General features: G+C 34.2%; 1 long non-coding RNA gene across 1 annotated transcript; it reads right to left on the minus strand.

The window, feature by feature from the left end:
• Nucleotides 1–11,164: 11,164 nt before the first annotated feature.
• LOC146729820 (uncharacterized) lies at nucleotides 11,165–12,080 on the minus strand. Its single transcript, XR_014928068.1, has 2 exons — nucleotides 11,887–12,080; nucleotides 11,165–11,540 (listed from the first exon to the last, which is right to left on the minus strand). It is a non-coding gene; the product is annotated as an uncharacterized LOC146729820 (long non-coding RNA).
• Between the last annotated feature and the right edge of the window lie 743 nt (nucleotides 12,081–12,823).

A 12,823-nucleotide genomic window follows, 5' to 3' on the forward strand; every position in this document is an offset into this window, starting at 1 on the left:
CATTTTTTAGCTCTGCTGTTGACTTTGTTGAGTGGAGCTTATCATAAGTTATTGTCTCCAGTTGTCCATGTCAACTTTTTATTTTTTCGACTTCTTCAAAACTACAAACCTTATTGCTTTGATACTTTGTGTATATGTACCTTAAGCAGACCTCTCTTAGATTTGTTCATTTCGTGATGATATCTTTAATTCTCATTTTGATGAATATCTTTGTAATTATTAGTAAAAAGTGATATTTTCGACTTGTTGAAATCAGCAAGTCTGATTGCTTTGATACTAAACATATAGGTACCTCAGGCAGACCTCTCTCGGATTTGTTTATTTTCTAATATCTTTAGTTCTTTGATTGAAATGTGCATTGCTAAAAGCGGAGCTATCTAAGCCGAGAGACTGCTTGTTAAATGTACATGTATATTGTAGAAATTTGGAACTTTGGTGTAATTGGGACAAGCAACCAGAGATAAATAACCATCTCCCTTCCCACCATTTTCATTTGATTGACCAACCATCAAGTGACTGAGAATGGCCACACTAATCTGTTTGAATAAACAGTCAGATTCATTTTGGCCGGGTTATCTCTGTACTGACTCTTTTATTTAAGGAAGAAAAAAAGGAATTCCCACTGTGTACAAGTTGGTTGGGGTAGCCTATTTAAAGTGTAACTGAATTGGGACAATTGACTTTTTTTGTGTGCAAAATTTATTTATAAACAACATTATGAAAAAAAATCAAGTGAAAAGGGTATATAAATTGGGTAAAACAGTCAATGATATTCCGAAATCGGGCCACGCCCCCCTCGCCCGTCACCTTCGAGTTTTTTCGGCATTACGAGTGTAGCCGAAATGGCGCCACCAACGGGAGCATAAAGCATGAGCTAGCTAGCAGACAGGATTGTTTATCATTTCCCATACGCACGCGTTTCGTAAACATACGAGTTACCACGATCGAGAATTCTTACGAGTTACCATCATATACAACGAGTTACCACGATCGTTTTCATGGGGAAACGCTGTGTTGTTGGCGGGTGTAGTAACACACACGGCGATCGCGTAAGTCTTTATGAGGGGGGGGGGGGCAAGGGTTATTTTCGTTCAACGTAATTTTTCTCGGTACGTACAAGAATTTACATCCAAATAAAAAAAATCGTAAAGAATAATCCAAGGAAATTACATTTCAGAAACTGTAAAACGACTAGATGACACAATTCACTGCAAAATTGAATTTATTTTCCGTAAAACTGTACCAGCTACCCCCCTTGCCCACCCTCTATATGGGTTCCCAAAAGATTCGAATTTACGACATCAGTGAACCAAAGCACAGGCGCTCAGAACGTTTCTTGGCTAATAAAAAATGACCTAAAGTGGGATCGGCATAGTTAGTCAGTCGCCGGTACATTCCCCTACTACTACTAGCGGGGGGGGGGGGGGTATCGGCTAGTATCTAGTGTAAGAAATAGACAAGGGATGAAGGCTCCAGCCAGCTCACATTTTTTAAACTCGAAAAAACAGACGAAAAAAATAAAATCTAAAAAAATACCAGGTTGAAGAATATTAGTTGCTCCTTCGAATTTCGCCAAAGCGTTACCTACATTTTCCCGATATCTGCAGAATAAATCAAGAAAACTACACAAATTGACTTCATTTAGGAATTCCTAACGGTTAGTCCGAACGCATGACACCGTTGAACGCGTGGCCTGTTCAGCGTTTTTTTTTTTTTTTTTTTTTGTATTTAAGCAATTTTATTTGGGCTGTTCAATAATATAGCATACATTTCTAACATAAAAATGAAACTCGTCATATACATACATTTCATTATTTATTCTATGATGTAGGGAATCAGGGGAGACCACTTTTCGTAGTGTGCATTTTCCTTTTCATTTTGTTTAGCAATTTGACCTTCAATTTGGAAATGTTTCCGCAATAAATGCATTAGGTTTTGGTAAGTTGGCTTGGTACTTTTATATTTTGAGAAATAAATATGTTTTCTCACCATCAAACTAATAAAGTTAATTTGCCAACTGTATTCCGGATCTCCCAAAACTGCACACAGCTTACCTGGTACTTTATCCAATTGAAGCGGTTCCCCTAGATTCTTTATCACATCTTGCCAGAGGCTCTCTACAAATTTACATGACATGAAAAGGTGGTCAAGTGTTTCTGGGTGTTGATTACAGAAAGTGCATTTATTTTCTGGGAATCGCACAGGATTGACCTTATTTAAGTGGGAGTTTGTATACAATATGTTGTGTAATGATTTAAATTGAAACTCTCTAGTTTTTGTTTCTATTGTTAGTTTTGTGATCATTTTGTACATTAAATTCCAGTTTATACTCAAATCTAGAATATTTTCCATGGTTTTTTCACTGGCAGGTTTCATGAATATTTTACCTATGAACATTCTTTTCAGGGTATTTTTAGATACCTCTTCCAGGGGTATCTGTTCATTTCTAATTTCAATTGATATTTCCCTTTTTTTCAGTTTGATATCTTGTTTAAGTACTGCTGGAATTGCAGCACACAAACCAATCCACTTCAGTTTATCTACCATTGACAGATCCCTATGATCAATTTCTTCCCATGTTCTAAATTTACCATTTAAGTACAAGTCTGACACATACCGTATTCCTAGTTCATCCAATTGCTTATAAAATATTGATTTTCCACCTATTGTTATTAACCTATTGTTCCACAGGATCTGATTCACATCACTGTGCATGTTTACACTGATTTCTTCCCATGTATTTAGACATTCAAGCATGTAATCTGTGAACTTCAATGGAAGCAGTTTAGTTGTAAAGTTACATTTCAATAAAATATTTCCCCCTAGTCTGCTAAATTTATCTAGAACAAAAAGTTTCCATGGGTGGTCTGTTTCGTTACTCAAAACACGTTTAAGACACAGTATTCTTTGAATTTTCTTCTGTATGAATAGGTCAGTCATGCCTATCCCTCCCTGGCCCACCCCGCCGATCATGGTTCTCCTTGCCACACGATCAATTCCACCCCAAATAAAGTTATAAATAATTGTTTGAACATCTTTCAATACATTGGAATGAACACTAGTGTTAGACAAAATATAAGTGAACTTGGACAGTCCCAGCGTTTTGACAATTTGTATCTTCCCGAATAGTGAAAGCTGTCTAGATTTCCATAGGTTTAAAACGCTTTTCAATTTTTGTAATGGTTTGTCAATGCTTAGTTTGTTCACTTCAGTTTTATTATATGAGAAGTACACTCCTACTAATTTGATCGGCGAAGTGGGCCATTTAACCCCGAACATACATTCCCGTCTGTTTTTCCATTTTCCTAGCCAGATTGCTGGCCTGTTCAGCGTTTGTCAACAACCAATCACAAGACTGGTTACGAACCAGTTGAGCAAGGCTAACCGAGACGTGACCTCGATGTGGTTCGTAACCAGTCTTGTGATTGGTTGTTGACAAATGCTGAACAGGCCACGCCTCCAACTGTGCCGTGCGTTCGGGCAAACCGTTAGGAATTCCTAAATGGAGTAAATTTTTTGTAGTTTTCTTGATTTATTCTGCAGATATCTGTAACATGTAGGTAGGGCTTTGGCGAAATTTGAAGAAGCAACTAATATTCTTCAACCTGGTATTTTTTTTATATTTTATTTTTCATTCTTTTCGTCTGTTTTTTCGAGTTTAAAAAATGTGAGCTGGCTGGAGCCTTCATCCCTTGTCTATTTCTTACACTAGATACCAGCCGATACCCCCCCCCCCCCCGCTCATAGAGACTGCGTATTACAGTTGATTATAGTTCCTGGGCTCCCTGTGGTTACACGCTAAAAGGGTGGTTAGCACGTTAATGAATGGGACAGGAAATAAAACATATAGGGTACTTGCTCCAACCACGGACAGGGTAAAGTTTATTTTTGCAATAAAAAATACTGACAGTGTAAAAAATTACTTATAATTATGATTTATTATGCCTATTTTGTTGTTTTGTTTATTTGTGTCACTGGACGCACGGGTCATACCGGGGCGTTCTATCATTTTTTAGTGACGTCGCTGCGTGTATAATTTAGAAAAATGGTCTATACATGAAAACTCAGATCACTAATAAACTGAGAGTGTTTTACTTATGAAGGTATTTGTTCGTACATAGTACTTATCCCTTCGAAAAAAATATGACAGCATGATTGTGTTTGTATTTTAGTGTTCGCAACAGTACAGTTTCATTTGTTTCAATCTTGCAGTTGTAGGTTTTCGTCATACCGGAAATAGAACACGCGATCTATCGGTTTTCTAATATTACCGATTCATTGTTCAGGTGGAGTTTAATAAAAATAACAACGTTAAGATTTTCAAAAATAGTTTGTCTTAAACTTTATAATGCACGAGAAGTTCCGTCGGCCATTTTTTTTACTGTGCCAATTTTCTCAACCCGATCGACTGCCATAATGACGTCATAGCAAAATGGTTAGATAATTTAGGATAATACTGTAGCAATGTGATTACTAGTATATTACAAGAGCCACATCTTTACCAGTATTACGCAGATTTTCAATGGATAGCCATGGCATTTACTAGTGTTTATGTTCACATGGTTCCTTTTAACTCAAAAACATTGTTTACAAAATAGTATACATTCCTACTTTATTTATGAACTGCTTAAACATATTTATTTATACATGTATTATCCAGATACACATATATATCAGCACATATCCTCAAGGCTGGGTTAGGTCCAACTCTTTACATGCATTTTTTTATTTATTATTTTTTTTATTTTTTTTGAACTCAGATGGTTGAGGAAATGATAAACAATCAGAATAGTTGCTTGGTGTTGCCCAAGTATGTTATCAGTGGTGAATCACAAACAGACAATAGTAATGAGACACCTGTGGCAGCAATGGAGGAAGCATCTCCAGATCCTGTTACTATATAGTGGTGTACCAAGGGAAGACGCTGCCACCCAAACATCTACAAGTACCAAGGAATCGGCCATGCAGACTAATCCTGTTAATTTTCTGTCTCATGTATGTACTCACATGAATATATTTTTGTTCTGTTAAATGCCCATATTCAAATTGTTCATGTGCATTATGTGAACTAATTGTCTTTTTTTTTAATAAATGTTATTAGGTTGTACAGACAAGATCAGTAGGTTGTCAGACTGGAATAGTGAAAAAATCGGTTAAAATCCAGGCACAGCCTAAACAAAGAACTAAAGGTAATATTTATTTAGCTATCTATAAAAACGAATTTGCTGGACATATACATGTACTTACAATATGCATGACATGTACATCATGTATGTCTTAGGCTTGATTTTCAAATTCAAGCTATGTTATAAATTAATCTTCTGAAATCAAGGCCAAAACCTTTTCTTTAGGTTTTCAGACTTCCCTGAGCCTGGTTCCACCAGTAACAACTACATATGTTCAGTGTAACTTAACAGACCCAGTTCCATCAAGAAACAACCCAAACCTTGTCCATAGGCCTGAACGTTCATCAACACCTATCAACAGTGATGATGACGATGAGAGTGATTATGACACTGAGGATGAATCTGACTTCAGTTTGTATGAACCTAGCCACCTTGATGAAGAGGATTCTATGGAGACGAGCTGTATGAGGTAAGCCAACATTTAGCATGCAACTGCAATTACTAACAAAGAGTGGGTTATCAATGATTTTTACCATTTTTTTTTAATTTACTACCCTTTTTGCTGTTTACAATTTCTCAAAATTCAGAGGAAACATAGTTCATGTATATTTTACTTTTCTTACATCAGTAATAACTTTATTCCTTTTACAATTTTAGTGATTCCTGTGTGACAGCACCGTACAGACAACAAAAATACCTTGTCTTTGAACCCAATTTATTGGAGTTGTTTAAGTTGTGTGTCAACTGTAAAGCTGAGACTGAAGGCAAAATCACAAATAAATGTGGAACCTGCATCAGAATTAAGCAGAAGTGCCTCAACTGTGACTTTGTCAGAGAATGGTGTAGCCAGCCCCTGATTAAGAACACACCTGCAGGCAATGTTCTGCTTTCAGCTTCAATTCTCTTTGCTGGTGCCAATCCTACAAAGGTGTTACGTGTTTTGACACATATGAATTGCTTGGCAATAACTAGCTGGACATTCTTCCAGCATCAACGGATGTATCTTTATCCAACAGTGCTGTCTGTTTGGATATTAAACCAGGACCATTTCATGGGACAAGTCAGAGACTACGCTCCATTGGTTGATGGAGGTGATGGAAGAGCTGACAGCCCTGGCCACTGTGACCATATTTGGCACCAGCATTGAATTACAGATGAATAAAGTCATTGACATTCAGTTAGTACAGATATGTATCGAAGATACTGTAGACAAAAATTTTCTTTTCATATCCTTTAAACATCAGGTCATTTGGTACTGAATAAAATTGGATTACATTAAAATAACCTATTAAAATATTTCTATTTTTAGTCAAATAAAGTTGGTAATAGTTACAATATGGAGATAGAAGGCCTCAAGAGAAGTATAGCTGTAATCAAAGAGAAGGCAGATATTGGAGAACTGGTGACTGACCGCCACAGACAAATTGCCAAGTACATCAGAGAAGAACTGCCGGAATCATCACATTACTTTGATGTGTGGCATGTTGCCAAAGGTATGGATAATGGGCCAAATTTTTTCTTCAAATAGGGACATGTATAAACAAAATACTGGACAGTAATTTTACTTAAACAGTTTTTGACTCCCATGTGCGAAGCACAAAAGGGGAGTCTTTGCAGTTAGTGTGTGTGTGTGTGTGTGTGTGTGTGTGTGTGTGTATGTGTGTATGTGTGTCCGACTGTTCCACTGCTATCTCAAGAACCATACATCGGTTTTTGATGAAACTTGGTGCATAGATGCTCTGGGCCAATGCGCAGATTTGATTAGGTTTTGGTAAAAATCCATGCTCGTTAATTACCTAATTTGCATGATAATTAGCTAATTTTTAGTGATTCCATGACTGTTCCACTGATATCTAAACAACCACTCATTGGATTTTGATGAGACTTGGTACATAGATGCTCTGAACTAATGCTAGGTTTTGATTAGTTTTTGGTAATAATCTGTGGATACTAATTACCTAATTTGCATAATGATTAGTCAATTTTCTGTTTTTCCTGATATCTCAAGTACTAATCATCACATTTCAATGAAACTTGGTACATAGATGTCATATGACACTGCACAGACCTGATAGTTTTTATGGTAATATCAGTACATATAATTACCTAATTTGCATAATTAATTAATTTTCAGCTTTTGATATAAGTAGTGAGCATTACATTTCAATGAAACTTGGTACTTACATACTCAAGGACTATGCAGAGATTGATTGTTTCGGGTAAATATTTGTGCATATTAATCACCTAATTTGCATAATAAGTTAATTTTCCAAGGGTATCTCAAGTACTAATCATCGCATTTCAATGAAACTTGGTACATAGATCCTTTAGGACTATGCAGAGACCTGATTAGTTTCAGGGTAAATAATTGTGCATATTAATTACCTAATTTGCATAATTAATTTTCAGCTTTTCTACTGATATCTAAAGTACTAATCATCACATTTCAATTAAACTTGGTACATAGATGTCATATGACACGCACAGACCTGATAGTTTTTATGGAAATATCAGTACATATAATTACCTAATTTGCATAATTAATTAATTTTCAGCTTTTGATATAAGTAGTGAGCATTACATATCAATGAAACTTGGTACTTACATACTCAAGGACTATGCAGAGATTGATTGTTTCGGATAAATATTTGTGCATATTAATCACCTAATTTGCATAATAAGTTAATTTTCCACGGGTATCTCAAGTACTAATCATCGCATTTCAATGAAACTTGGTACATAGATCCTTTAGGACTATGCAGAGACCTGATTAGTTTCAGGGTAAATAATTGTGCATATTAATTACCTAATTTGCATAATTAGTTTTCAGCTTTTCTACTGATATCTAAAGTACTAATCATCACATTTCAATGAATCTAGAATTATGCGGAGACCCAATTAGTTTTTGGTAAATATTTGTGCATATTAATCACCTAATTTGCATAATTAACCAATTTCCAACTTTCACACTGATATTTCAGGTGCTAATCATCACATATCAATGAATGTTTGTACATGGATGCTGTAGGACAATAGACAGACCTGGATAATTGTGGGTTAAAATCTGTTTATATTAATTACCCAATTTGCATAATTAACCAATTTTAAGCTTTCACACTGATATCTAAAGTACTAATTATTCCATTTTAATGAAACTTAGTACAAAGATGCTCTAGGACAATGTACAAACCTAATTAGTTTGGGGTAAAATTCTGTTCATATTAATTCCCTAATTAGCATAATAATTCATAATTGTTTGGTTCTAATCACATTTCAATTAAACTTGGTACATAGAGTTTTTGTTACATTGCGCAGACCTCATTAGTTTTACACTCAAATCTGTTCATATTAATTTTCTGATTTGCATAATTAGTTTTCAGCTAAGTAATTTCAAATTATATTTAATGTGTCTCCAATACTCTCAGCACATGGGAGTTCTTTCTAAGCTTTCTTTGATTGTTGTCTTTCAGGGCATAATAAACCTTGCTTTTTCGCACTGTCAAGAAGTCTGATTTATCTCCTGGTTGTTCATTTTTATTAGTTAAAAGAAAGGGGTTATAAAAGTGGTTCAATTTATATATTATAGGATTGAGTGCCGGGCGTACGGGCGGGCAGTAATTAAAACACTGATGATACACAGGAATACGCCCATATCAGCCAATTCATAATTTCTTTAGTTAGAAGCCTACTCAATATTTTTCATTAATCACATGGTAACGTTATCATTTACCATTAGGAAGTTTATTGTAACATGAAAAAGCGTATTTAAGTATGTGTCACAGTACCATATTTTAAAAATATTGGCGAAATATCATTTAAAACGTTTTTAGACTCCATGTTGCCAGCCTACAATTCGAGGAACGGCAACATACCCCCCCCCCCATGAACCAATGGTACAAGTTTTCAAATAGTCACAACAATCCGTTTCTCGAAAAGTAGTTTGATGACCAAAAATTTATTTAAAGTAAATATTGTTTTATTAATTGGGCAATATTTACAAAGCCGATATTTTTTCAATCATGAGCAGTCTTCTAACTTCATCTACACTCAGAACATTCAAAATAGTCTCTCTAAAGACCATAATTATATCCTTTGCAACGTTTGGAACAGGATTCATCGTGTACTTCTTTGTCATCACAATAAATACATCATCAATATCATGTTTCAATTTTTTTGTAAATTTATATCGTGTCACAGCTGCCGTGCCTTCCCCTCTACTAGCACAGGGCATAGGGTCGTTTATGTATTTATACTAATTTTAACACAATGCATGTTATTTTGTCCTTTGTATTAACACAATACATATCATCTGAGTCATATGTCGTCACTGACATGATATATCAAGCAATCGTGGTAGTTGATTCCATATATATCACTCAGGATGCCAGAGAGACTAGTTTCATCACTTAGCCACGACACTAGCCATGAGTACGCTAAAAATAAAGCTAGTGGTTTTCAGATACGTAAACACGCTATGCTGATTACTTTGTTGGTAGTTGTGGTAATCTCATTCTTGCAGTCATTTCGTGTTCAAAATGGCACACTACCTAAACCATTAAGGGTGAGTACATGTTATGCTATCTACATCACTGCTCTGCTCGCTCAAACAATATTTTAAAAGAATGTAATAACAAAAACAAAAGTGTATATGTTGTTACTTTCAAAACATAGTTCATGCATTCTAATTCCGCCTTTGGAGGTTTCTATTACTATTTCTAAAGTCGCCATCATATATTAAGGCTACGTGGGCAAAAAATGTATAGCCATTCTTACCCATACCTATAAATGAACCAAATTCTTGAAATGAACATGTATTTACTCCCAAGAATGCGTTTTGTCTCAAAAAAACATTCTACATTTTAAAAATAGATCATAGTTTAAAAAAGATAGATGCTTATCTCTGAACTCAGGAACATCATACCTCGATCTGTGATACTAAGATATTGTTCTTGAAATGTTCTTGTTCATTTTAACATTTTCGGCCTATTGGCTAAAAACGTAAATGTTTTGAGCTCTAAAGCACCCTAAACGTTGGTCAAAATAAATAAATATGACATTTAATTACCCTTGATTTTTTTATTTGAGTATTACATGGTAGTAAAACAAATATGCTATGAAAATAATAATAAATATAACGCAATAATTTATAGATTTTGAAACAAATAATACAGTGAAGTCAGTATGTGTTGGATCTACCATCCTTTTGTACAATTTATAGGACTTTCATTATGAAAATAAACTGTAGCTATGACATTAGGTACACATATTAACGAGGTGTGAGAATCAGGAATTTCTATGGTCGCTTCTAAATCAATATCAGCCATAGAATAGACAGTCAGTTATCTACATTGTCTTGTTTGAGTAACAATTTCAATATAAACATTCACAAGATACAAATTGTCGAAAAACATTACATGGCATGACATTAAATGTGTCAAATTTAATGTTAAATAATTGTATCGCTGTCTGCTAATAATTTATCGGTATTACATTATTATGTAGCTATTTTACTTGGTTATAAACGTGATTTATTATTTATGTAACACCAAAATGATGTTTTTGCCATAAATAACTAAATAAATAAAACTAATAATATTGAATATACAAATTGTAATTTGCATAAAATGTAATTTGTTCAAATGTAGAACTCAAAGCCTTCAATTTGACACCAATTCGGGATTTATATCTTAACAAACAGTGAAGTTCGTAAAATATGCACCAGTTACCATGGAAACGGTTTATTTAATATAATACAATGCAAATATTTTTTCCACACTTTTTTTTTCATGGAATCACAGCTTTGCACACATGATGCAGTAAATGAGAGCAACACAATTTACAATATTACTACGGTAATAACTATACCTCATGTTGGCATTTTAATACCGCATACAGGGCCAATTTATGATATTAATAAACAACAGATGTTACCCAGATTACATACGGTCTACCTGTTTCATATTACGTGCTTCCTCCTAACTGATAAGTACCCAGGTGATGTAAAGAAATCAATATCTGATGAACAATAAATACTAATGTTTGTTGTATCGACAATGCAAAATGTATTCAGAGTTTCAAAATATTTCAACATGACATAGGCTTGACCCTTGACCGATGGTTGCGAAAGGGCAATCACTCGAAATGTACACATGTCGTATGCGTGGGGGTTTAAGCTCCAATTACCATGGCAACGAGCAACAGCAGTTGAGTAATAATATTTGTAAGCGATCGGACGTGTGAGTCAATTAACATGTTTTGTTTTTCAGGAAGTTAGAAGCACTTTCTCATCTATCGGAAGAGTGTTTAGCCCACTTAGGTTTCTTGTACATATTGACATCTTTTTGTCAACGGATCTGTCCATCAATACAAATTTCGACCAATGTGACTGACAGGAAGCAATAAAATATTCAGCTCCTAGAATAAACAGACATGAGTTGGTGACATTCTTCAACTGAACTGAATTCAGCAATATATTGCAGTAATATTGGGTAATATATATTTCACGGCACAATCGCATATTTCATGTCGGTTTTGATTGGCGTTTGACTGCAAAGATATGCCGCACAGCTGTATAACTTGGTTTGAAATGAGTGGAAGGGGTGCCTGGCAATACAATGTTACATACATATCAGTGAGTTAAGAGGAATGTCTGCAAAACAGTCATTTGTATATGCATATTAATGAGCGCATTATTCAACAGTTTTTTTCAGGTGACAAACATAGAAGTATATAATTTTTTAACGTCAATGCGGATACTCACTGTAACATATTTCCTGTTCGATTAGAGATAACTGATAGTAATCACCCTCCGACATATGAAAAGTAGCTTGCTCTGTGACGTCAGAAACAGTCTTAATATTATTGGGTGGTATTCTTTTAGATAAAACGTCAGTCATTTCCTAAAAATGAAACAAATTTAATGATATTTAATACCAAAAAATAAATAAATAAGTGCTAATTGTCACAATGATGTCACAGTAAGGTAAAATAACTATTACTTGGTCATTAGTATTCAGCTTTCAAAACAATAAATTTACAATGCTGTCATTTTGCCCCATTTATATTATTGTAACATAGTCTGGGGAAAAAACACATGTGTCAAAATTACAAAAATTGTATCTTTACAAAAAAAACAACATTACGCATGATTACACAATCACACTATAAAGAAAGTAATCTATCCCTTTTTAAAAGATTAAATACTCTGACTGTCTTTGACATAAATAAAATACAAACAGCACAGTTTATGTACCAGTACTGCAAAAATCTTCTCCCAGCTTCTTTCACAAATTTCTTTCATACTAATAAAACAATTCACAATCACAACACTCACCAAAAAAATCAAATTCATTCCTTCTATCATAAATCTCAAAAATGTGACTGTAATATCAAAAGACATGGTATGAAACTTTGGAATAACATGCCTACTGAGTTAAGAAATTAAAACAAAATTACAACTGTTTAAATATAAATATAAAAAATCCCTGACTGCTAGCTATTGATATAAAATATAATGTTTAAAATAATTAATATTTACTTATTTCATATTGTTAATTTTACTTTTATGTTTTTTGTGTAATTGCTCTCTTTATTTGTATTTTTAAGTGCTATATTTTGTATATGGAACAAAACATATGTTACTATTGTTTAATTGGTTTCAGTATACTTTTATTATTATATTATTGCCACAAATTGAG

Source organism: Saccoglossus kowalevskii, chromosome 21, assembly GCF_978046115.1.
Source record: "Saccoglossus kowalevskii chromosome 21, keSacKowa6.1, whole genome shotgun sequence".
Classification (NCBI taxonomy): Eukaryota; Metazoa; Hemichordata; class Enteropneusta; family Harrimaniidae; genus Saccoglossus; species Saccoglossus kowalevskii.